The 25,971-nt window shown below is 40.4% G+C and overlaps 12 non-coding genes across 12 annotated transcripts; all 12 read right to left on the bottom strand.

Annotated features, from left to right (window-relative positions):
• Positions 1-732: 732 nt before the first annotated feature.
• Positions 733-814, bottom strand: TRNAS-AGA (transfer RNA serine (anticodon AGA)). Its single transcript has one exon. It is a non-coding gene; the product is annotated as a tRNA-Ser (tRNA).
• Positions 815-3,402: 2,588 nt separating this feature from the next.
• On the bottom strand, positions 3,403-3,474 carry TRNAH-GUG (transfer RNA histidin (anticodon GUG)). Its single transcript has one exon. It is a non-coding gene; the product is annotated as a tRNA-His (tRNA).
• Positions 3,475-4,755: 1,281 nt separating this feature from the next.
• TRNAS-AGA (transfer RNA serine (anticodon AGA)) lies at positions 4,756-4,837 on the bottom strand. Its single transcript has one exon. It is a non-coding gene; the product is annotated as a tRNA-Ser (tRNA).
• A 3,940-nt stretch (positions 4,838-8,777) lies between these two features.
• On the bottom strand, positions 8,778-8,859 carry TRNAS-AGA (transfer RNA serine (anticodon AGA)). Its single transcript has one exon. It is a non-coding gene; the product is annotated as a tRNA-Ser (tRNA).
• A 2,587-nt stretch (positions 8,860-11,446) lies between these two features.
• Positions 11,447-11,518, bottom strand: TRNAH-GUG (transfer RNA histidin (anticodon GUG)). The gene has a single exon. It is a non-coding gene; the product is annotated as a tRNA-His (tRNA).
• Positions 11,519-12,799: 1,281 nt separating this feature from the next.
• Positions 12,800-12,881, bottom strand: TRNAS-AGA (transfer RNA serine (anticodon AGA)). The gene has a single exon. It is a non-coding gene; the product is annotated as a tRNA-Ser (tRNA).
• A 2,588-nt stretch (positions 12,882-15,469) lies between these two features.
• On the bottom strand, positions 15,470-15,541 carry TRNAH-GUG (transfer RNA histidin (anticodon GUG)). Its single transcript has one exon. It is a non-coding gene; the product is annotated as a tRNA-His (tRNA).
• A 1,281-nt stretch (positions 15,542-16,822) lies between these two features.
• TRNAS-AGA (transfer RNA serine (anticodon AGA)) lies at positions 16,823-16,904 on the bottom strand. The gene has a single exon. It is a non-coding gene; the product is annotated as a tRNA-Ser (tRNA).
• Positions 16,905-19,491: 2,587 nt separating this feature from the next.
• TRNAH-GUG (transfer RNA histidin (anticodon GUG)) lies at positions 19,492-19,563 on the bottom strand. The gene has a single exon. It is a non-coding gene; the product is annotated as a tRNA-His (tRNA).
• A 1,281-nt stretch (positions 19,564-20,844) lies between these two features.
• On the bottom strand, positions 20,845-20,926 carry TRNAS-AGA (transfer RNA serine (anticodon AGA)). The gene has a single exon. It is a non-coding gene; the product is annotated as a tRNA-Ser (tRNA).
• A 2,588-nt stretch (positions 20,927-23,514) lies between these two features.
• On the bottom strand, positions 23,515-23,586 carry TRNAH-GUG (transfer RNA histidin (anticodon GUG)). Its single transcript has one exon. It is a non-coding gene; the product is annotated as a tRNA-His (tRNA).
• Positions 23,587-24,867: 1,281 nt separating this feature from the next.
• TRNAS-AGA (transfer RNA serine (anticodon AGA)) lies at positions 24,868-24,949 on the bottom strand. The gene has a single exon. It is a non-coding gene; the product is annotated as a tRNA-Ser (tRNA).
• Between the last annotated feature and the right edge of the window lie 1,022 nt (positions 24,950-25,971).

Here is a 25,971-nt window from a genome sequence, read left to right as displayed (position 1 = left end):
GGGGACCCACAACACGCTTTTCTTAGCTCACTGAATTAAAGTATAAACTTCCGCCGTGTGTGAGTGGTAAAGGCTTGTTAATATGGTTCCTTTTCCAATTCAAGTCTGACAACAAGAGGCAGGAACCACGTGGCTTCGGAAGCTCAGGAAAGTAGCCACCAACCACAGAGAAAGAGAGAACTGGCAGTATGAGAGGTGGAGAAAACAGAAGCGGGAGCAAGGAGCTCAAATGAGATTGATGGCGTTTAAATAGAGCGCGTAAAGGAACAGTTACACAGCTAAGAAATGGGAAAGACAGACTAGGGAAAAAAACACAGAAAGAGCCTGTAGATGAAATTCTCTTCCTGGGACAGCAGGTTAAGAGAAATTACACATGGGGAGGTTAAGCATGTAACACGGGGGAGAATAAAAAAGAAAATGCAGTTTTATGAAGTGTGTTTGCCAATCCAGCCAGCACTTTTGTTCTATTTCTCTCTTTGCGTCTTTTATTGGTAAAGTAACTTTCAAGTGCATGCGCAGGTATGAATGAGAGAACAACCGTATAATAATTTGAAGCGTTTACACCAGTGCTAAAGTAGGAATGAGGTGTAGCAAAGAAATGAAAGAGGTAGCGATAACAAATATGTGGAGAGGCAATAGTGACACAAAAATAAGCCACCTATTTATAAAACTGAAATGGAAGAAATACTAAAGGTTAACTTCTGAAATTGTAGCCGATAATAAAAAGCTTCTCGTTGTTGGCAGGATTCGAACCTGCGCGGGGATACCCCAATGGATTTCTAGTCCATCGCCTTAACCACTCGGCCACAACAACTTGCTGTAAGCTGCCTACAAATATTTTGTTTGAAAGTTTTGAAGTTTTCCCACATCAAAGTACTGATATTCTGCAATGCGCTTTTTAAAAACAATGTTTTTTTCATCATGCACGTTCTGTCCTAAAAACAAAAATTGCATGAGTATATCTCTGGATCTGTAAAAGGATACGCTTGCATTCAAACTCTCTTGTGGCACTCAAGTTTTTTGGACCCTGTTGCACTCTGTTTTTGCGCTGCTTTTAGTCTACGACCCATATTACAGAAGTCAACCATCTCTGAGTATTTGGGACTCCTTTGTAAGTGCCTTATCTTTAATCCTTGAAAAGCTCTATAATAAAGGGGTCTGTCAAAGATTGCTTGAATGGAAGATAAAAGAAGGCCCACTTGTCTCACCAAATGCAGTAGAGAAACCTGATGTTTTACTCATGTTATCCTTAGTTCAGTTTTTGTTAGACCTGGCATCCTTAAGGTGGCCTACCAGCAACCTTTTTGCTTTTCACCTCACGTTTTGCTGTATCTTTATGTTGGCCTTAGGACTCTAATCACTTTATCACTACTGTGAGAAAGTGGCTCTGTATATACTGTTCCCAAATAGGTACAGTGTGCACAGAGTCCCCAGTCCCCAGAGGTTTGGCAGAGGCTAAAGTTAGATATAACCTTACTCTCTAAAGTGGTAGCTTGCCGAGCAGTAAGGCAGTATCAGAGTACAGTGTAAAACATTTGTTGTACACACTCAGTCAGCAAATGGTCTCACACACTCAAGAACTGAACTCTAGGCCATTGGTTTGCATACAAAAGATATTGTTGTTTTATTTTAGAACCAACAATAGGTATCAAAATATACTTTCTCAGAATGAGATGCTTTAGTTAAATACTTTGCAATAGGCAATTGACTTTTGCAGGTCATAGTTACAGTTTATTGCAATAGGCAACACAATTTGAATCACAATAATACATTGAGCTCAATGTGAATTTTAAGTTATATGCAATTAATTACTTTCAGGATTACTTTTCTAAATCCAGGACTGGATCCTAGATTCAGTCCTGGGACAGTTCTTGGAAACAAGTGAGTAAATTCGTTTTAGTTACTGTTGTGACTTTTAAGCAATATTTTGCTATTTTAAAAGTTGACACTTACAAACTTTTGCTGATCAAATTACCAATGTTATCCTATGGAAGGAAATTCACTTAGCAGGTAAGTGGGGTTATGGTTACGTTTTCTAGGTCAGTGTTGGATCCTAGATCCAGCACTACTGTACCACCTGTAAGCAGTTGAGAAACTGCGTTTAAGTTATACAGGCGATTTTTAAGGAATATTTACATGTTTGCAAAATCGACACTTAGAAGAAATTTTACAGAAAAACAGTCAATGGTTTCCTATGGAAGAAAATTCAAGTTACGGGTAAAGTACGTTCTCGTTACTTTTGTAATCCAGTGCTGGGCTCCTAGGCTCAGTACTGGGACATCTATCTAAAACAGGTAAACAATTACGTTTTCACAGTTGGTACGATTTTTAAAGAATATTTGTAAGTTTCAAAAATCGACACTTAGAAAATTTTCAGCAAAAAGCAGGCAATGATATCCCATGGAAGGAAATTCGTGTTACTGGTAAGTACGGTTAAAATTACTTTTCAGGGTCAGTACCGAGCTCCAAGATGCATCACTGAGGTCTCTCCTGATAACAGGTGAGTAAATCAGAATTCGTTGTTCGGCTGATTTTAGATGAATATTTTAAAGTTCCAAAACTCCACACCACTTAGAAGAATTTCCAAGTGAAACCACTCAATGTTAGCCTATGGAAGAAAAGTGAGTTATCGGCTTTTAGGTAAGTACTCGACTGGCAGAGTTATGGTTCTGGGCATAGACTCAGGGGTCTCCCAGGGGAGTCCCAGCCTACTTGCCAAGCCTTAAACTCCCCTTTTATTACATATAATTTACACCTAAGGTAGGCCCTAGGTAGTCCTAGGTGCATGATGCTATGTAAGTAAAAAATAAGATATGTACTTTGGTGGTTCGCGTGTCCTGTAAGTACCAAACAGTCTATTTCATTTTTCACTACTGTGAGGTCTACCCCTCTCATAGGTTAGCTCTGTGTATTCCCCTATACTTTTAATTTGGTAATTCCATATCGGAGAGGAGTAGCTTTATTTATTTATTGAAAATCCTACTTACTGGTGAGGTTGGATTTAACTTTACTATTTTAGAAATGCCACTTTTAGAGAGTGAACATTTCTCTGCACTTACTGCTCTATTTGCCTGAAACCTGGCCCCAATACACGTCTGGATTGGGCTGGGTGACAGCAAAATGTGTGCCTTCCCTCTAGAGAGCCACAACACAGGTCACTCAACTGCACCTGGGGGGTGATCTCCGCTCCCCCTCCACCCCCAATAGGTTCAAGAACGATAATTTATGTAAGTAAATACATTATAGCTACAGCTTATAATCATGCGAGTTTAAATCATTTGTTGTTAGATGGTTTAAATATTTGAAAGGATCTGTTTTTAATAGACATTTTACAAAAACCACTGGCTCATTTGCTAATTCTGTAAAATTAACACCCAACTGCCGTGACATTGCCAACCACAATGCCGTGACTCGGATTCGAACCGAGGTTGCTGCGGCCACAACGCAGAGTACTAACCACTATACAATCACGGCGAGCTACTTGGGCTCAACTACATACAGTGACATGGAGAATTTATAATTCGGAACACTCAGGGCTGTTCCTGTGATAGGCTGGATGTATTCATTGCTTCCTCATTCCTCATTCAGAGGCTGCGTCTCCTCAGTGGTTGATAGGCTGAAACCGTTTCCTGGCCGCCTGCTTGTGAAATGCCAGGAGTCAAAGATCACACATTACACTTGCGGACCTGTGATGGGACACCAATGCAGAGAAACCCACCTGGCACAGACCTTCTATTCTGTCTATTAGACCTGCATCTTCCCTGCACCTTTCAAGCCATTTGTATGTGAAGCAAGAAAGAGTTAGAGAGTGATCCATCTACACTTTTATAGGGAGGATGTCGCCGTGAGCTCCTCCCAGCTAATCACACGAACAGCAGAAAAGCAAGATAAATACACAGTTGAGGGGTGGGCTGCATGGTTATGTTTTTGAGTAAATATTGAAACTGACCTCAGTGGCTCATTAGCAGAGCTGCGGCTAATGACTGGTGCCAAATCATGATGAAGCAAGCACCATGGCTCGTAGGGGACCCACAACACGCTTTTCTTAGCTCACTGAATTAAAGTATAAACTTCCGCCGTGTGTGAGTGGTAAAGGCTTGTTAATATGGTTCCTTTTCCAATTCAAGTCTGACAACAAGAGGCAGGAACCACGTGGCTTCGGAAGCTCAGGAAAGTAGCCACCAACCACAGAGAAAGAGAGAACTGGCAGTATGAGAGGTGGAGAAAACAGAAGCGGGAGCAAGGAGCTCAAATGAGATTGATGGCGTTTAAATAGAGCGCGTAAAGGAATAGTTACACAGCTAAGAAATGGGAAAGACAGACTAGGGAAAAAAACACAGAAAGAGCCTGTAGATGAAATTCTCTTCCTGGGACAGCAGGTTAAGAGAAATTACACATGGGGAGGTTAAGCATGTAACACGGGGGAGAATAAAAAAGAAAATGCAGTTTTACGAAGTGTGTTTGCCAATCCAGCCAGCACTTTTGTTCTATTTCTCTCTTTGCGTCTTTTATTGGTAAAGTAACTTTCAAGTGCATGCGCAGGTATGAATGAGAGAGCAACCGTATAATAATTTGAAGCGTTTACACCAGTGCTAAAGTAGGAATGAGGTGTAGCAAAGACATGAAAGAGGTAACGATAACAAATATGTGGAGAGGCAATAGTGACACAAAAATAAGCCACCTATTTATAAAACTGAAATGGAAGAAATACTAAAGGTTAACTTCTGAAATTGTAGCCGATAATAAAAAGCTTCTCGTTGTTGGCAGGATTCGAACCTGCGTGGGGATACCCCAATGGATTTCTAGTCCATCGCCTTAACCACTCGCCCACAACAACTTGCTGTAAGCTGCCTACAAATATTTTGTTTGAAAGTTTTGAAGTTTTCCCACATCAAAGTACTGATATTCTGCAATGCGCTTTTTAAAAACAATGTTTTTTTCATCATGCACGTTCTGTCCTAAAAACAAAAATTGCATGAGTATATCTCTGGATCTGTAAAAGGATACGCTTGCATTCAAACTCTCGTGTGGCACTCAATTTTTTGGACCCTGTTGCACTCTGTTTTTGCGCTGCTTTTAGTCTACGACCCATATTACAGAAGTCAACCATCTCTGAGTATTTGGGACTCCTTTGTAAGTGCCTTATCTTTAATCCTTGAAAAGCTCTATAATAAAGGGGTCTGTCAAAGATTGCTTGAATGGAAGATAAAAGAAGGCCCACTTGTCTCACCAAATGCAGTAGAATAACCTGATGTTTTACTCATGTTATCCTTAGTTCAGTTTTTGTTAGACCTGGCATCCTTAAGGTGGCCTACCAGCAACCTTTTTGCTTTTCACCTCACGTTTTGCTGTATCTTTATGTTGGCCTTAGGACTCTAATCACTTTATCACTACTGTGAGAAAGTGGCTCTGTATATACTGTTCCCAAATAGGTACAGTGTGCACAGAGTCCCCAGTCCCCAGAGGTTTGGCAGAGGCTAAAGTTAGATATAACCTTACTCTCTAAAGTGGTAGCTTGCCGAGCAGTAAGGCAGTATCAGAGTACAGTGTAAAACATTTGTTGTACACACTCAGTCAGCAAATGGTCTCACACACTCAAGAACTGAACTCTAGGCCATTGGTTTGCATACAAAAGATATTGTTGTTTTATTTTAGAACCAACAATAGGTATCAAAATATACTTTCTCAGAATGAGATGCTTTAGTTAAATACTTTGCAATAGGCAATTGACTTTTGCAGGTCATAGTTACAGTTTATTGCAATAGGCAACACAATTTGAATCACAATAATACATTGAGCTCAATGGGAATTTTAAGTTATATGCAATTAATTACTTTCAGGATTACTTTTCTAAATCCAGGACTGGATCCTAGATTCAGTCCTGGGACAGTTCTTGGAAACAAGTGAGTAAATTCGTTTTAGTTACTGTTGTGATTTTTAAGCAATATTTTGCTATTTTAAAAGTTGACACTTAGAAACTTTTGCTGATCAAAATACCAACGTTATCCTACGGAAGGAAATTCACTTAGCAGGTAAGTGGGATTATGGTTACTTTTTCTAGGTCAGTGTTGGATCCTAGATCCAGCACTACTGTACCACCTGTAAGCAGTTGAGAAACTGCGTTTAAGTTATACAGGCGATTTTTAAGGAATATTTACATGTTTGCAAAATCGACACTTAGAAGAAATTTCACAGAAAAACAGTCAATGGTTTCCTATGGAAGAAAATTCAAGTTACGGGTAAAGTACGTTCTCGTTACTTTTGTAATCCAGTGCTGGGCTCCTAGGCTCAGTACTGGGACATCTATCTAAAACAGGTAAACAATTACGTTTTCACAGTTGGTACAATTTTTAAAGAATATTTGTAAGTTTCAAAAATCGACACTTAGAAAATTTTCAGCAAAAAGCAGGCAATGATATCCCATGGAAGGAAATTCGAGTTACTGGTAAGTACGGTTAAAATTACTTTTCAGGGTCAGTACTGAGCTCCAAGATGCAGCACTGAGGTCTCTCCTGATAACAGGTGAGTAAATCAGAATTCGTTGTTCGGCTGATTTTAGATGAATATTTTAAAGTTCCAAAACTCCACACCACTTAGAAGAATTTCCAAGTGAAACCACTCAATGTTAGCCTATGGAAGAAAAGTGAGTTATCGGCTTTTAGGTAAGTACTCGACTGGCAGAGTTATGGTTCTGGGCATAGACTCAGGGGTCTCCCAGGGGAGTCCCAGCCTACTTGCCAAGCCTTAAACTCCCCTTTTATTACATATAATTTACACCTAAGGTAGGCCCTAGGTAGTCCTAGGTGCATGATGCTATGTAAGTAAAAAATAAGATATGTACTTTGGTGGTTCGCGTGTCCTGTAAGTACCAAACAGTCTATTTCATTTTTCACTACTGTGAGGTCTACCCCTCTCATAGGTTAGCTCTGTGTATTCCCCTATACTTTTTATTTGGTAATTCCATATCGGAGAGGAGTAGGTTTATTTATTTATTGAAAATCCTACTTACTGGTGAGGTTGGATTTAACTTTACTATTTTAGAAATGCCACTTTTAGAGAGTGAACATGTCTCTGCACTTACTGCTCTATTTGCCTGAAACCTGGCCCCAATACACGTCTGGATTGGGCTGGGTGACAGCAAAATGTGTGCCTTCCCTCTAGAGAGCCACAACACAGGTCACTCAACTGCACCTGGGGGGAGAGCTCCGCTCCCCCTCCACCCCCAATAGGTTCAAGAACGATAATTTATGTAAGTAAATACATTATAGCTACAGCTTATAATCATGCGAGTTTAAATCATTTGTGGTTAGATGGTTTAAATATTTGAAAGGATCTGTTTTTAATAGACATTTTACAAAAACCACTGGTACATTTGCTAATTCTGTAAAATTAACACCCAACTGCCGTGACATTGCCAACCACAATGCCGTGACTCAGATTCGAACCGAGGTTGCTGCGGCCACAACGCAGAGTACTAACCACTATACGATCACGGCAAGCTACTTGGGCTCAACGACATACAGTGGCATGGAGAATTTATAATTCGGAACACTCAGGGCTGTTCCTGTGATAGGCTGGATGTATTCATTGCTTCCTCATTCCTCATTCAGAGGCTGCGTCTCCTCAGTGGTTGATAGGCTGAAACCGTTTCCTGGCCGCCTGCTTGTGAAATGCCAGGAGTCAAAGATCACACATTACACTTGCGGACCTGTGATGGGACACCAATGCAGAGAAACCCACCTGGCACAGACCTTCTATTCTGTCTATTAGACCTGCATCTTCCCTGCACCTTTCAAGCCATTTGTATGTGAAGCAAGAAAGAGTTAGAGAGTGATCCATCTACACTTTTATAGGGAGGATGTCGCCGTGATCTCCTCCCAGCTAATCACACGAACAGCAGAAAAGCAAGATAAATACACAGTTGAGGGGTGGGCTGCATGGTTATGTTTTTGAGTAAATATTGAAACTGACCTCAGTGGCTCATTAGCAGAGCTGCGGCTAATGACTGGTGCCAAATCATGATGAAGCAAGCACCATGGCTCGTAGGGGACCCACAACACGCTTTTCTTAGCTCACTGAATTAAAGTATAAACTTCCGCCGTGTGTGAGTGGTAAAGGCTTGTTAATATGGTTCCTTTTCCAATTCAAGTCTGACAACAAGAGGCAGGAACCACGTGGCTTCGGAAGCTCAGGAAAGTAGCCACCAACCACAGAGAAAGAGAGAACTGGCAGTATGAGAGGTGGAGAAAACAGAAGCGGGAGCAAGGAGCTCAAATGAGATTGATGGCGTTTAAATAGAGCGCGTAAAGGAACAGTTACACAGCTAAGAAATGGGAAAGACAGACTAGGGAAAAAAACACAGAAAGAGCCTGTAGATGAAATTCTCTTCCTGGGACAGCAGGTTAAGAGAAATTACACATGGGGAGGTTAAGCATGTAACACGGGGGAGCATAAAAAAGAAAATGCAGTTTTATGAAGTGTGTTTGCCAATCCAGCCAGCACTTTTGTTCTATTTCTCTCTTTGCGTCTTTTATTGGTAAAGTAACTTTCAAGTGCATGCGCAGGTATGAATGAGAGAACAACCGTATAATAATTTGAAGCGTTTACACCAGTGCTAAAGTAGGAATGAGGTGTAGCAAAGACATGAAAGAGGTAGCGATAACAAATATGTGGAGAGGCAATAGTGACACAAAAATAAGCCACCTATTTATAAAACTGAAATGGAAGAAATACTAAAGGTTAACTTCTGAAATTGTAGCCGATAATAAAAAGATTCTCGTTGTTGGCAGGATTCGAACCTGCGCGGGGATACCCCAATGGATTTCTAGTCCATCGCCTTAACCACTCGGCCACAACAACTTGCTGTAAGCTGCCTACAAATATTTTGTTTGAAAGTTTTGAAGTTTTCCCACATCAAAGTACTGATATTCTGCAATGCGCTTTTTAAAAACAATGTTTTTTTCATCATGCACGTTCTGTCCTAAAAACAAAAATTGCATGAGTATATCTCTGGATCTGTAAAAGGATACGCTTGCATTCAAACTCTCTTGTGGCACTCAAGTTTTTTGGACCCTGTTGCACTCTGTTTTTGCGCTGCTTTTAGTCTACGACCCATATTACAGAAGTCAACCATCTCTGAGTATTTGGGACTCCTTTGTAAGTGCCTTATCTTTAATCCTTGAAAAGCTCTATAATAAAGGGGTCTGTCAAAGATTGCTTGAATGGAAGATAAAAGAAGGCCCACTTGTCTCACCAAATGCAGTAGAGAAACCTGATGTTTTACTCATGTTATCCTTAGTTCAGTTTTTGTTAGACCTGGCATCCTTAAGGTGGCCTACCAGCAACCTTTTTGCTTTTCACCTCACGTTTTGCTGTATCTTTATGTTGGCCTTAGGACTCTAATCACTTTATCACTACTGTGAGAAAGTGGCTCTGTATATACTGTTCCCAAATAGGTACAGTGTGCACAGAGTCCCCAGTCCCCAGAGGTTTGGCAGAGGCTAAAGTTAGATATAACCTTACTCTCTAAAGTGGTAGCTTGCCGAGCAGTAAGGCAGTATCAGAGTACAGTGTAAAACATTTGTTGTACACACTCAGTCAGCAAATGGTCTCACACACTCAAGAACTGAACTCTAGGCCATTGGTTTGCATACAAAAGATATTGTTGTTTTATTTTAGAACCAACAATAGGTATCAAAATATACTTTCTCAGAATGAGATGCTTTAGTTAAATACTTTGCAATAGGCAATTGACTTTTGCAGGTCATAGTTACAGTTTATTGCAATAGGCAACACAATTTGAATCACAATAATACATTGAGCTCAATGGGAATTTTAAGTTATATGCAATTAATTACTTTCAGGATTACTTTTCTAAATCCAGGACTGGATCCTAGATTCAGTCCTGGGACAGTTCTTGGAAACAAGTGAGTAAATTCGTTTTAGTTACTGTTGTGATTTTTAAGCAATATTTTGCTATTTTAAAAGTTGACACTTAGAAACTTTTGCTGATCAAAATACCAACGTTATCCTATGGAAGGAAATTCACTTAGCAGGTAAGTGGGATTATGGTTACTTTTTCTAGGTCAGTGTTGGATCCTAGATCCAGCACTACTGTACCACCTGTAAGCAGTTGAGAAACTGCGTTTAAGTTATACAGGCGATTTTTAAGGAATATTTACATGTTTGCAAAATCGACACTTAGAAGAAATTTCACAGAAAAACAGTCAATGGTTTCCTATGGAAGAAAATTCAAGTTACGGGTAAAGTACGTTCTCGTTACTTTTGTAATCCAGTGCTGGGCTCCTAGGCTCAGTACTGGGACATCTATCTAAAACAGGTAAACAATTACGTTTTCACAGTTGGTACGATTTTTAAAGAATATTTGTAAGTTTCAAAAATCGACACTTAGAAAATTTTCAGCAAAAAGCAGGCAATGATATCCCATGGAAGGAAATTCGTGTTACTGGTAAGTACGGTTAAAATTACTTTTCAGGGTCAGTACCGAGCTCCAAGATGCATCACTGAGGTCTCTCCTGATAACAGGTGAGTAAATCAGAATTCGTTGTTCGGCTGATTTTAGATGAATATTTTAAAGTTCCAAAACTCCACACCACTTAGAAGAATTTCCAAGTGAAACCACTCAATGTTAGCCTATGGAAGAAAAGTGAGTTATCGGCTTTTAGGTAAGTACTCGACTGGCAGAGTTATGGTTCTGGGCATAGACTCAGGGGTCTCCCAGGGGAGTCCCAGCCTACTTGCCAAGCCTTAAACTCCCCTTTTATTACATATAATTTACACCTAAGGTAGGCCCTAGGTAGTCCTAGGTGCATGATGCTATGTAAGTAAAAAATAAGATATGTACTTTGGTGGTTCGCGTGTCCTGTAAGTACCAAACAGTCTATTTCATTTTTCACTACTGTGAGGTCTACCCCTCTCATAGGTTAGCTCTGTGTATTCCCCTATACTTTTAATTTGGTAATTCCATATCGGAGAGGAGTAGCTTTATTTATTTATTGAAAATCCTACTTACTGGTGAGGTTGGATTTAACTTTACTATTTTAGAAATGCCACTTTTAGAGAGTGAACATTTCTCTGCACTTACTGCTCTATTTGCCTGAAACCTGGCCCCAATACACGTCTGGATTGGGCTGGGTGACAGCAAAATGTGTGCCTTCCCTCTAGAGAGCCACAACACAGGTCACTCAACTGCACCTGGGGGGTGATCTCCGCTCCCCCTCCACCCCCAATAGGTTCAAGAACGATAATTTATGTAAGTAAATACATTATAGCTACAGCTTATAATCATGCGAGTTTAAATCATTTGTTGTTAGATGGTTTAAATATTTGAAAGGATCTGTTTTTAATAGACATTTTACAAAAACCACTGGTAATTTGCTAATTCTGTAAAATTAACACCCAACTGCCGTGACATTGCCAACCACAATGCCGTGACTCGGATTCGAACCGAGGTTGCTGCGGCCACAACGCAGAGTACTAACCACTATACAATCACGGCGAGCTACTTGGGCTCAACGACATACAGTGACATGGAGAATTTATAATTCGGAACACTCAGGGCTGTTCCTGTGATAGGCTGGATGTATTCATTGCTTCCTCATTCCTCATTCAGAGGCTGCGTCTCCTCAGTGGTTGATAGGCTGAAACCGTTTCCTGGCCGCCTGCTTGTGAAATGCCAGGAGTCAAAGATCACACATTACACTTGCGGACCTGTGATGGGACACCAATGCAGAGAAACCCACCTGGCACAGACCTTCTATTCTGTCTATTAGACCTGCATCTTCCCTGCACCTTTCAAGCCATTTGTATGTGAAGCAAGAAAGAGTTAGAGAGTGATCCATCTACACTTTTATAGGGAGGATGTCGCCGTGAGCTCCTCCCAGCTAATCACACGAACAGCAGAAAAGCAAGATAAATACACAGTTGAGGGGTGGGCTGCATGGTTATGTTTTTGAGTAAATATTGAAACTGACCTCAGTGGCTCATTAGCAGAGCTGCGGCTAATGACTGGTGCCAAATCATGATGAAGCAAGCACCATGGCTCGTAGGGGACCCACAACACGCTTTTCTTAGCTCACTGAATTAAAGTATAAACTTCCGCCGTGTGTGAGTGGTAAAGGCTTGTTAATATGGTTCCTTTTCCAATTCAAGTCTGACAACAAGAGGCAGGAACCACGTGGCTTCGGAAGCTCAGGAAAGTAGCCACCAACCACAGAGAAAGAGAGAACTGGCAGTATGAGAGGTGGAGAAAACAGAAGCGGGAGCAAGGAGCTCAAATGAGATTGATGGCGTTTAAATAGAGCGCGTAAAGGAACAGTTACACAGCTAAGAAATGGGAAAGACAGACTAGGGAAAAAAACACAGAAAGAGCCTGTAGATGAAATTCTCTTCCTGGGACAGCAGGTTAAGAGAAATTACACATGGGGAGGTTAAGCATGTAACACGGGGGAGAATAAAAAAGAAAATGCAGTTTTATGATGTGTGTTTGCCAATCCAGCCAGCACTTTTGTTCTATTTCTCTCTTTGTGTCTTTTATTGGTAAAGTAACTTTCAAGTGCATGCGCAGGTATGAATGAGAGAACAACCGTATAATAATTTGAAGCGTTTACACCAGTGCTAAAGTAGGAATGAGGTGTAGCAAAGACATGAAAGAGGTAGCGATAACAAATATGTGGAGAGGCAATAGTGACACAAAAATAAGCCACCTATTTATAAAACTGAAATGGAAGAAATACTAAAGGTTAACTTCTGAAATTGTAGCCGATAATAAAAAGCTTCTCGTTGTTGGCAGGATTCGAACCTGCGCGGGGATACCCCAATGGATTTCTAGTCCATCACCTTAACCACTCGGCCACAACAACTTGCTGTAAGCTGCCTACAAATATTTTGTTTGAAAGTTTTGAAGTTTTCCCACATCAAAGTACTGATATTCTGCAATGCGCTTTTTAAAAACAATGTTTTTTTCATCATGCACGTTCTGTCCTAAAAACAAAAATTGCATGAGTATATCTCTGGATCTGTAAAAGGATACGCTTGCATTCAAACTCTCTTGTGGCACTCAAGTTTTTTGGACCCTGTTGCACTCTGTTTTTGCGCTGCTTTTAGTCTACGACCCATATTACAGAAGTCAACCATCTCTGAGTATTTGGGACTCCTTTGTAAGTGCCTTATCTTTAATCCTTGAAAAGCTCTATAATAAAGGGGTCTGTCAAAGATTGCTTGAATGGAAGATAAAAGAAGGCCCACTTGTCTCACCAAATGCAGTAGAGAAACCTGATGTTTTACTCATGTTATCCTTAGTTCAGTTTTTGTTAGACCTGGCATCCTTAAGGTGGCCTACCAGCAACCTTTTTGCTTTTCACCTCACGTTTTGCTGTATCTTTATGTTGGCCTTAGGACTCTAATCACTTTATCACTACTGTGAGAAAGTGGCTCTGTATATACTGTTCCCAAATAGGTACAGTGTGCACAGAGTCCCCAGTCCCCAGAGGTTTGGCAGAGGCTAAAGTTAGATATAACCTTACTCTCTAAAGTGGTAGCTTGCCGAGCAGTAAGGCAGTATCAGAGTACAGTGTAAAACATTTGTTGTACACACTCAGTCAGCAAATGGTCTCACACACTCAAGAACTGAACTCTAGGCCATTGGTTTGCATACAAAAGATATTGTTGTTTTATTTTAGAACCAACAATAGGTATCAAAATATACTTTCTCAGAATGAGATGCTTTAGTTAAATACTTTGCAATAGGCAATTGACTTTTGCAGGTCATAGTTACAGTTTATTGCAATAGGCAACACAATTTGAATCACAATAATACATTGAGCTCAATGGGAATTTTAAGTTATATGCAATTAATTACTTTCAGGATTACTTTTCTAAATCCAGGACTGGATCCTAGATTCAGTCCTGGGACAGTTCTTGGAAACAAGTGAGTAAATTCGTTTTAGTTACTGTTGTGATTTTTAAGCAATATTTTGCTATTTTAAAAGTTGACACTTAGAAACTTTTGCTGATCAAAATACCAACGTTATCCTATGGAAGGAAATTCACTTAGCAGGTAAGTGGGATTATGGTTACTTTTTCTAGGTCAGTGTTGGATCCTAGATCCAGCACTACTGTACCACCTGTAAGCAGTTGAGAAACTGCGTTTAAGTTATACAGGCGATTTTTAAGGAATATTTACATGTTTGCAAAATCGACACTTAGAAGAAATTTCACAGAAAAACAGTCAATGGTTTCCTATGGAAGAAAATTCAAGTTACGGGTAAAGTACGTTCTCGTTACTTTTGTAATCCAGTGCTGGGCTCCTAGGCTCAGTACTGGGACATCTATCTAAAACAGGTAAACAATTACGTTTTCACAGTTGGTACGATTTTTAAAGAATATTTGTAAGTTTCAAAAATCGACACTTAGAAAATTTTCAGCAAAAAGCAGGCAATGATATCCCATGGAAGGAAATTCGCGTTACTGGTAAGTACGGTTAAAATTACTTTTCAGGGTCAGTACCGAGCTCCAAGATGCATCACTGAGGTCTCTCCTGATAACAGGTGAGTAAATCAGAATTCGTTGTTCGGCTGATTTTAGATGAATATTTTAAAGTTCCAAAACTCCACACCACTTAGAAGAATTTCCAAGTGAAACCACTCAATGTTAGCCTATGGAAGAAAAGTGAGTTATCGGCTTTTAGGTAAGTACTCGACTGGCAGAGTTATGGTTCTGGGCATAGACTCAGGGGTCTCCCAGGGGAGTCCCAGCCTACTTGCCAAGCCTTAAACTCCCCTTTTATTACATATAATTTACACCTAAGGTAGGCCCTAGGTAGTCCTAGGTGCATGATGCTATGTAAGTAAAAAATAAGATATGTACTTTGGTGGTTCGCGTGTCCTGTAAGTACCAAACAGTCTATTTCATTTTTCACTACTGTGAGGTCTACCCCTCTCATAGGTTAGCTCTGTGTATTCCCCTATACTTTTAATTTGGTAATTCCATATCGGAGAGGAGTAGCTTTATTTATTTATTGAAAATCCTACTTACTGGTGAGGTTGGATTTAACTTTACTATTTTAGAAATGCCACTTTTAGAGAGTGAACATTTCTCTGCACTTACTGCTCTATTTGCCTGAAACCTGGCCCCAATACACGTCTGGATTGGGCTGGGTGACAGCAAAATGTGTGCCTTCCCTCTAGAGAGCCACAACACAGGTCACTCAACTGCACCTGGGGGGTGATCTCCGCTCCCCCTCCACCCCCAATAGGTTCAAGAACGATAATTTATGTAAGTAAATACATTATAGCTACAGCTTATAATCATGCGAGTTTAAATCATTTGTTGTTAGATGGTTTAAATATTTGAAAGGATCTGTTTTTAATAGACATTTTACAAAAACCACTGGTACATTTGCTAATTCTGTAAAATTAACACCGAACTGCCGTGACATTGCCAACCACAATGCCGTGACTCGGATTCGAACCGAGGTTGCTGCGGCCACAACGCAGAGTACTAACCACTATACAATCACGGCGAGCTACTTGGGCTCAACGACATACAGTGACATGGAGAATTTATAATTCGGAACACTCAGGGCTGTTCCTGTGATAGGCTGGATGTATTCATTGCTTCCTCATTCCTCATTCAGAGGCTGCGTCTCCTCAGTGGTTGATAGGCTGAAACCTTTTCCTGGCCGCCTGCTTGTGAAATGCCAGGAGTCAAAGATCACACATTACACTTGCGGACCTGTGATGGGACACCAATGCAGAGAAACCCACCTGGCACAGACCTTCTATTCTGTCTATTAGACCTGCATCTTCCCTGCACCTTTCAAGCCATTTGTATGTGAAGCAAGAAAGAGTTAGAGAGTGATCCATCTACACTTTTATAGGGAGGATGTCGCCGTGATCTCCTCCCAGCTAATCACACGAACAGCAGAAAAGCAAGATAAATACACAGTTGAGGGGTGGGCTGCATGGTTATGTTTTTGAGTAAATATTGAAACTGACCTCAGTGGCTCATTAGCAGAGCTGCGGCTAATGACTGGTGCCAAATCATGATGAAGCAAGCACCATGGCTCGTAGGGGACCCACAACACGCTTTTCTTAGCTCACTGAATTAAAGTATAAACTTCCGCCGTGTGTGAGTGGTAAAGGCTTGTTAATATGGTTCCTTTTCCAATTCAAGTCTGACAACAAGAGGCAGGAACCACGTGGCTTCGGAAGCTCAGGAAAGTAGCCACCAACCACAGAGAAAGAGAGAACTGGCAGTATGAGAGGTGGAGAAAACAGAAGCGGGAGCAAGGAGCTCAAATGAGATTGATGGCGTTTAAATAGAGCGCGTAAAGGAACAGTTACACAGCTAAGAAATGGGAAAGACAGACTAGGGAAAAAAACACAGAAAGAGCCTGTAGATGAAATTCTCTTCCTGGGACAGCAGGTTAAGAGAAATTACACATGGGGAGGTTAAGCATGTAACACGGGGGAGAATAAAAAAGAAAATGCAGTTTTATGAAGTGTGTTTGCCAATCCAGCCAGCACTTTTGTTCTATTTCTCTCTTTGCGTCTTTTATTGGTAAAGTAACTTTCAAGTGCATGCGCAGGTATGAATGAGAGAGCAACCGTATAATAATTTGAAGCGTTTACACCAGTGCTAAAGTAGGAATGAGGTGTAGCAAAGACATGAAAGAGGTAGCGATAACAAATATGTGGAGAGGCAATAGTGACACAAAAATAAGCCACCTATTTATAAAACTGAAATGGAAGAAATACTAAAGGTTAACTTCTGAAATTGTAGCCGATAATAAAAAGATTCTCGTTGTTGGCAGGATTCGAACCTGCGCGGGGATACCCCAATGGATTTCTAGTCCATCGCCTTAACCACTCGGCCACAACAACTTGCTGTAAGCTGCCTACAAATATTTTGTTTGAAAGTTTTGAAGTTTTCCCACATCAAAGTACTGATATTCTGCAATGCGCTTTTTAAAAACAATGTTTTTTTCATCATGCACGTTCTGTCCTAAAAACAAAAATTGCATGAGTATATCTCTGGATCTGTAAAAGGATACGCTTGCATTCAAACTCTCTTGTGGCACTCAAGTTTTTTGGACCCTGTTGCACTCTGTTTTTGCGCTGCTTTTAGTCTACGACCCATATTACAGAAGTCAACCATCTCTGAGTATTTGGGACTCCTTTGTAAGTGCCTTATCTTTAATCCTTGAAAAGCTCTATAATAAAGGGGTCTGTCAAAGATTGCTTGAATGGAAGATAAAAGAAGGCCCACTTGTCTCACCAAATGCAGTAGAGAAACCTGATGTTTTACTCATGTTATCCTTAGTTCAGTTTTTGTTAGACCTGGCATCCTTAAGGTGGCCTACCAGCAACCTTTTTGCTTTTCACCTCACGTTTTGCTGTATCTTTATGTTGGCCTTAGGACTCTAATCACTTTATCACTACTGTGAGAAAGTGGCTCTGTATATACTGTTCCCAAATAGGTACAGTGTGCACAGAGTCCCCAGTCCCCAGAGGTTTGGCAGAGGCTAAAGTTAGATATAACCTTACTCTCTAAAGTGGTAGCTTGCCGAGCAGTAAGGCAGTATCAGAGTACAGTGTAAAACATTTGTTGTACACACTCAGTCAGCAAATGGTCTCACACACTCAAGAACTGAACTCTAGGCCATTGGTTTGCATACAAAAGATATTGTTGTTTTATTTTAGAACCAACAATAGGTATCAAAATATACTTTCTCAGAATGAGATGCTTTAGTTAAATACTTTGCAATAGGCAATTGACTTTTGCAGGTCATAGTTACAGTTTATTGCAATAGGCAACACAATTTGAATCACAATAATACATTGAGCTCAATGGGAATTTTAAGTTATATGCAATTAATTACTTTCAGGATTACTTTTCTAAATCCAGGACTGGATCCTAGATTCAGTCCTGGGACAGTTCTTGGAAACAAGTGAGTAAATTCGTTTTAGTTACTGTTGTGATTTTTAAGCAATATTTTGCTATTTTAAAAGTTGACACTTAGAAACTTTTGCTGATCAAAATACCAACGTTATCCTATGGAAGGAAATTCACTTAGCAGGTAAGTGGGATTATGGTTACTTTTTCTAGGTCAGTGTTGGATCCTAGATCCAGCACTACTGTACCACCTGTAAGCAGTTGAGAAACTGCGTTTAAGTTATACAGGCGATTTTTAAGGAATATTTACATGTTTGCAAAATCGACACTTAGAAGAAATTTCACAGAAAAACAGTCAATGGTTTCCTATGGAAGAAAATTCAAGTTACGGGTAAAGTACGTTCTCGTTACTTTTGTAATCCAGTGCTGGGCTCCTAGGCTCAGTACTGGGACATCTATCTAAAACAGGTAAACAATTACGTTTTCACAGTTGGTACGATTTTTAAAGAATATTTGTAAGTTTCAAAAATCGACACTTAGAAAATTTTCAGCAAAAAGCAGGCAATGATATCCCATGGAAGGAAATTCGTGTTACTGGTAAGTACGGTTAAAATTACTTTTCAGGGTCAGTACCGAGCTCCAAGATGCATCACTGAGGTCTCTCCTGATAACAGGTGAGTAAATCAGAATTCGTTGTTCGGCTGATTTTAGATGAATATTTTAAAGTTCCAAAACTCCACACCACTTAGAAGAATTTCCAAGTGAAACCACTCAATGTTAGCCTATGGAAGAAAAGTGAGTTATCGGCTTTTAGGTAAGTACTCGACTGGCAGAGTTATGGTTCTGGGCATAGACTCAGGGGTCTCCCAGGGGAGTCCCAGCCTACTTGCCAAGCCTTAAACTCCCCTTTTATTACATATAATTTACACCTAAGGTAGGCCCTAGGTAGTCCTAGGTGCATGATGCTATGTAAGTAAAAAATAAGATATGTACTTTGGTGGTTCGCGTGTCCTGTAAGTACCAAACAGTCTATTTCATTTTTCACTACTGTGAGGTCTACCCCTCTCATAGGTTAGCTCTGTGTATTCCCCTATACTTTTAATTTGGTAATTCCATATCGGAGAGGAGTAGCTTTATTTATTTATTGAAAATCCTACTTACTGGTGAGGTTGGATTTAACTTTACTATTTTAGAAATGCCACTTTTAGAGAGTGAACATTTCTCTGCACTTACTGCTCTATTTGCCTGAAACCTGGCCCCAATACACGTCTGGATTGGGCTGGGTGACAGCAAAATGTGTGCCTTCCCTCTAGAGAGCCACAACACAGGTCACTCAACTGCACCTGGGGGGTGATCTCCGCTCCCCCTCCACCCCCAATAGGTTCAAGAACGATAATTTATGTAAGTAAATACATTATAGCTACAGCTTATAATCATGCGAGTTTAAATCATTTGTTGTTAGATGGTTTAAATATTTGAAAGGATCTGTTTTTAATAGACATTTTACAAAAATCACTGGTAATTTTCTAATTCTGTAAAATTAACACCCAACTGCCGTGACATTGCCAACCACAATGCCGTGACTCGGATTCGAACCGAGGTTGCTGCGGCCACAACGCAGAGTACTAACCACTATACAATCACGGCGAGCTACTTGGGCTCAACGACATACAGTGACATGGAGAATTTATAATTCGGAACACTCAGGGCTGTTCCTGTGATAGGCTGGATGTATTCATTGCTTCCTCATTCCTCATTCAGAGGCTGCGTCTCCTCAGTGGTTGATAGGCTGAAACCGTTTCCTGGCCGCCTGCTTGTGAAATGCCAGGAGTCAAAGATCACACATTACACTTGCGGACCTGTGATGGGACACCAATGCAGAGAAACCCACCTGGCACAGACCTTCTATTCTGTCTATTAGACCTGCATCTTCCCTGCACCTTTCAAGCCATTTGTATGTGAAGCAAGAAAGAGTTAGAGAGTGATCCATCTACACTTTTATAGGGAGGATGTCGCCGTGAGCTCCTCCCAGCTAATCACACGAACAGCAGAAAAGCAAGATAAATACACAGTTGAGGGGTGGGCTGCATGGTTATGTTTTTGAGTAAATATTGAAACTGACCTCAGTGGCTCATTAGCAGAGCTGCGGCTAATGACTGGTGCCAAATCATGATGAAGCAAGCACCATGGCTCGTAGGGGACCCACAACACGCTTTTCTTAGCTCACTGAATTAAAGTATAAACTTCCGCCGTGTGTGAGTGGTAAAGGCTTGTTAATATGGTTCCTTTTCCAATTCAAGTCTGACAACAAGAGGCAGGAACCACGTGGCTTCGGAAGCTCAGGAAAGTAGCCACCAACCACAGAGAAAGAGAGAACTGGCAGTATGAGAGGTGGAGAAAACAGAAGCGGGAGCAAGGAGCTCAAATGAGATTGATGGCGTTTAAATAGAGCGCGTAAAGGAACAGTTACACAGCTAAGAAATGGGAAAGACAGACTAGGGAAAAAAACACAGAAAGAGCCTGTAGATGAAATTCTCTTCCTGGGACAGCAGGTTAAGAGAAATTACACATGGGGAGGTTAAGCATGTAACACGGGGGAGAATAAAAAAGAAAATGCAGTTTTATGAAGTGTGTTTGCCAATCCAGCCAGCACTTTTGTTCTATTTCTCTCTTTGTGTCTTTTATTGGTAAAGTAACTTTCAAGTGCATGCGCAGGTATGAATGAGAGAGCAACCGTATAATAATTTGAAGCGTTTACACCAGTGCTAAAGTAGGAATGAGGTGTAGCAAAGACATGAAAGAGGTAGCGATAACAAATATGTGGAGAGGCAATAGTGACACAAAAATAAGCCACCTATTTATAAAACTGAAATGGAAGAAATACTAAAGGTTAACTTCTGAAATTGTAGCCGATAATAAAAAGATTCTCGTTGTTGGCAGGATTCGAACCTGCGCGGGGATACCCCAATGGATTTCTAGTCCATCGCCTTAACCACTCGGCCACAACAACTTGCTGTAAGCTGCCTACAAATATTTTGTTTGAAAGTTTTGAAGTTTTCCCACATCAAAGTACTGATATTCTGCAATGCGCTTTTTAAAAACAATGTTTTTTTCATCATGCACGTTCTGTCCTAAAAACAAAAATTGCATGAGTATATCTCTGGATCTGTAAAAGGATACGCTTGCATTCAAACTCTCTTGTGGCACTCAAGTTTTTTGGACCCTGTTGCACTCTGTTTTTGCGCTGCTTTTAGTCTACGACCCATATTACAGAAGTCAACCATCTCTGAGTATTTGGGACTCCTTTGTAAGTGCCTTATCTTTAATCCTTGAAAAGCTCTATAATAAAGGGGTCTGTCAAAGATTGCTTGAATGGAAGATAAAAGAAGGCCCACTTGTCTCACCAAATGCAGTAGAGAAACCTGATGTTTTACTCATGTTATCCTTAGTTCAGTTTTTGTTAGACCTGGCATCCTTAAGGTGGCCTACCAGCAACCTTTTTGCTTTTCACCTCACGTTTTGCTGTATCTTTATGTTGGCCTTAGGACTCTAATCACTTTATCACTACTGTGAGAAAGTGGCTCTGTATATACTGTTCCCAAATAGGTACAGTGTGCACAGAGTCCCCAGTCCCCAGAGGTTTGGCAGAGGCTAAAGTTAGATATAACCTTACTCTCTAAAGTGGTAGCTTGCCGAGCAGTAAGGCAGTATCAGAGTACAGTGTAAAACATTTGTTGTACACACTCAGTCAGCAAATGGTCTCACACACTCAAGAACTGAACTCTAGGCCATTGGTTTGCATACAAAAGATATTGTTGTTTTATTTTAGAACCAACAATAGGTATCAAAATATACTTTCTCAGAATGAGATGCTTTAGTTAAATACTTTGCAATAGGCAATTGACTTTTGCAGGTCATAGTTACAGTTTATTGCAATAGGCAACACAATTTGAATCACAATAATACATTGAGCTCAATGGGAATTTTAAGTTATATGCAATTAATTACTTTCAGGATTACTTTTCTAAATCCAGGACTGGATCCTAGATTCAGTCCTGGGACAGTTCTTGGAAACAAGTGAGTAAATTCGTTTTAGTTACTGTTGTGATTTTTAAGCAATATTTTGCTATTTTAAAAGTTGACACTTAGAAACTTTTGCTGATCAAAATACCAACGTTATCCTATGGAAGGAAATTCACTTAGCAGGTAAGTGGGATTATGGTTACTTTTTCTAGGTCAGTGTTGGATCCTAGATCCAGCACTACTGTACCACCTGTAAGCAGTTGAGAAACTGCGTTTAAGTTATACAGGCGATTTTTAAGGAATATTTACATGTTTGCAAAATCGACACTTAGAAGAAATTTCACAGAAAAACAGTCAATGGTTTCCTATGGAAGAAAATTCAAGTTACGGGTAAAGTACGTTCTCGTTACTTTTGTAATCCAGTGCTGGGCTCCTAGGCTCAGTACTGGGACATCTATCTAAAACAGGTAAACAATTACGTTTTCACAGTTGGTACGATTTTTAAAGAATATTTGTAAGTTTCAAAAATCGACACTTCGAAAATTTTCAGCAAAAAGCAGGCAATGATATCCCATGGAAGGAAATTCGAGTTACTGGTAAGTACGGTTAAAATTACTTTTCAGGGTCAGTACTGAGCTCCAAGATGCAGCACTGAGGTCTCTCCTGATAACAGGTGAGTAAATCAGAATTCGTTGTTCGGCTGATTTTAGATGAATATTTTAAAGTTCCAAAACTCCACACCACTTAGAAGAATTTCCAAGTGAAACCACTCAATGTTAGCCTATGGAAGAAAAGTGAGTTATCGGCTTTTAGGTAAGTACTCGACTGGCAGAGTTATGGTTCTGGGCATAGACTCAGGGGTCTCCCAGGGGAGTCCCAGCCTACTTGCCAAGCCTTAAACTCCCCTTTTATTACATATAATTTACACCTAAGGTAGGCCCTAGGTAGTCCTAGGTGCATGATGCTATGTAAGTAAAAAATAAGATATGTACTTTGGTGGTTCGCGTGTCCTGTAAGTACCAAACAGTCTATTTCATTTTTCACTACTGTGAGGTCTACCCCTCTCATAGGTTAGCTCTGTGTATTCCCCTATACTTTTTATTTGGTAATTCCATATCGGAGAGGAGTAGGTTTATTTATTTATTGAAAATCCTACTTACTGGTGAGGTTGGATTTAACTTTACTATTTTAGAAATGCCACTTTTAGAGAGTGAACATGTCTCTGCACTTACTGCTCTATTTGCCTGAAACCTGGCCCCAATACACGTCTGGATTGGGCTGGGTGACAGCAAAATGTGTGCCTTCCCTCTAGAGAGCCACAACACAGGTCACTCAACTGCACCTGGGGGGTGAGCTCCGCTCCCCCTCCACCCCCAATAGGTTCAAGAACGATAATTTATGTAAGTAAATACATTATAGCTACAGCTTATAATCATGCGAGTTTAAATCATTTGTTGTTAGATGGTTTAAATATTTGAAAGGATCTGTTTTTAATAGACATTTTACAAAAACCACTGGTACATTTGCTAATTCTGTAAAATTAACACCCAACTGCCGTGACATTGCCAACCACAATGCCGTGACTCGGATTCGAACCGAGGTTGCTGCGGCCACAACGCAGAGTACTAACCACTATACGATCACGGCGAGCTACTTGGGATCAACGACGTATAATGACATGGAAAATTTATAATTCGGAACACTCAGGGCTGTTCCTGTGATAGGCTGGATGTATTCATTGCTTCCTCATTCCTCATTCAGAGGCTGCGTCTCCTCAGTGGTTGATAGGCTGAAACCGTTTCCTGGCCGCCTGCTTGTGAAATGCCAGGAGTCAAAGATCACACATTACACTTGCGGACCTGTGATGGGACACCAATGCAGAGAAACCCACCTGGCACAGGCCTTCTATTCTGTCTATCAGACCTGCATCTTCCCTGCACCTTTCAAGCCATTTGTATGTGAAGCAAGAAAGAGTTAGAGAGTGATCCATCTACACTTTTATAGGGAGGATGTCGCCGTGAGCTCCTCCCAGCTAATCACACGAACAGCAGAAAAGCAAGATAAATACACAGTTGAGGGGTGGGCTGCATGGTTATGTTTTTGAGTAAATATTGAAACTGACCTCAGTGGCTCATTAGCAGAGCTGCGGCTAATGACTGGTGCCAAATCATGATGAAGCAAGCACAATGGCTCGTAGGGGACCCACAACACGCTTTTCTTAGCTCACTGAATTAAAGTATAAACTTCCGCCGTGTGTGAGTGGTAAAGGCTTGTTAATATGGTTCCTTTTCCAATTCAAGTCTGACAACAAGAGGCAGGAACCACGTGGCTTCGGAAGCTCAGGAAAGTAGCCACCAACCACAGAGAAAGAGAGAACTGGCAGTATGAGAGGTAGAGAAAACAGAAGCGGGAGCAAGGAGCTCAAATGAGATTGATGGCGTTTAAATAGAGCGCGTAAAGGAACAGTTACACAGCTAAGAAATGGGAAAGACAGACTAGGGAAAAAAACACAGAAAGAGCCTGTAGATGAAATTCTCTTCCTGGGACAGCAGGTTAAGAGAAATTACACATGGGGAGGTTAAGCATGTAACACGGGGGAGAATAAAAAAGAAAATGCAGTTTTATGAAGTGTGTTTGCCAATCCAGCCAGCACTTTTGTTCTATTTCTCTCTTTGCGTCTTTTATTGGTAAAGTAACTTTCAAGTGCATGCGCAGGTATGAATGAGAGAGCAACCGTATAATAATTTGAAGCGTTTACACCAGTGCTAAAGTAGGAATGAGGTGTAGCAAAGACATGAAAGAGGTAGCGATAACAAATATGTGGAGAGGCAATAGTGACACAAAAATAAGCCACCTATTTATAAAACTGAAATGGAAGAAATACTAAAGGTTAACTTCTGAAATTGTAGCCGATAATAAAAAGATTCTCGTTGTTGGCAGGATTCGAACCTGCGCGGGGATACCCCAATGGATTTCTAGTCCATCGCCTTAACCACTCGGCCACAACAACTTGCTGTAAGCTGCCTACAAATATTTTGTTTGAAAGTTTTGAAGTTTTCCCACATCAAAGTACTGATATTCTGCAATGCGCTTTTTAAAAACAATGTTTTTTTCATCATGCACGTTCTGTCCTAAAAACAAAAATTGCATGAGTATATCTCTGGATCTGTAAAAGGATACGCTTGCATTCAAACTCTCTTGTGGCACTCAAGTTTTTTGGACCCTGTTGCACTCTGTTTTTGTGCTGCTTTTAGTCTACGACCCATATTACAGAAGTCAACCATCTCTGATTATTTGGGACTCCTTTGTAAGTGCCTTATCTTTAATCCTTGAAAAGCTCTATAATAAAGGGGTCTGTCAAAGATTGCTTGAATGGAAGATAAAAGAAGGCCCACTTGTCTCACCAAATGCAGTAGAGAAACCTGATGTTTTACTCATGTTATCCTTAGTTCAGTTTTTGTTAGACCTGGCATCCTTAAGGTGGCCTACCAGCAACCTTTTTGCTTTTCACCTCACGTTTTGCTGTATCTTTATGTTGGCCTTAGGACTCTAATCACTTTATCACTACTGTGAGAAAGTGGCTCTGTATATACTGTTCCCAAATAGGTACAGTGTGCACAGAGTCCCCAGTCCCCAGAGGTTTGGCAGAGGCTAAAGTTAGATATAACCTTACTCTCTAAAGTGGTAGCTTGCCGAGCAGTAAGGCAGTATCAGAGTACAGTGTAAAACATTTGTTGTACACACTCAGTCAGCAAATGGTCTCACACACTCAAGAACTGAACTCTAGGCCATTGGTTTGCATACAAAAGATATTGTTGTTTTATTTTAGAACCAACAATAGGTATCAAAATATACTTTCTCAGAATGAGATGCTTTAGTTAAATACTTTGCAATAGGCAATTGACTTTTGCAGGTCATAGTTACAGTTTATTGCAATAGGCAACACAATTTGAATCACAATAATACATTGAGCTCAATGTGAATTTTAAGTTATATGCAATTAATTACTTTCAGGATTACTTTTCTAAATCC

Source organism: Triturus cristatus, chromosome 12, assembly GCF_964204655.1.
Source record: "Triturus cristatus chromosome 12, aTriCri1.1, whole genome shotgun sequence".
In the NCBI taxonomy this organism is placed as follows: Eukaryota; Metazoa; Chordata; class Amphibia; order Caudata; family Salamandridae; genus Triturus; species Triturus cristatus.
The sequence above is the reverse complement of the archived record's forward strand: the minus strand, read 5'-3'. Positions and strand labels throughout refer to the sequence as shown.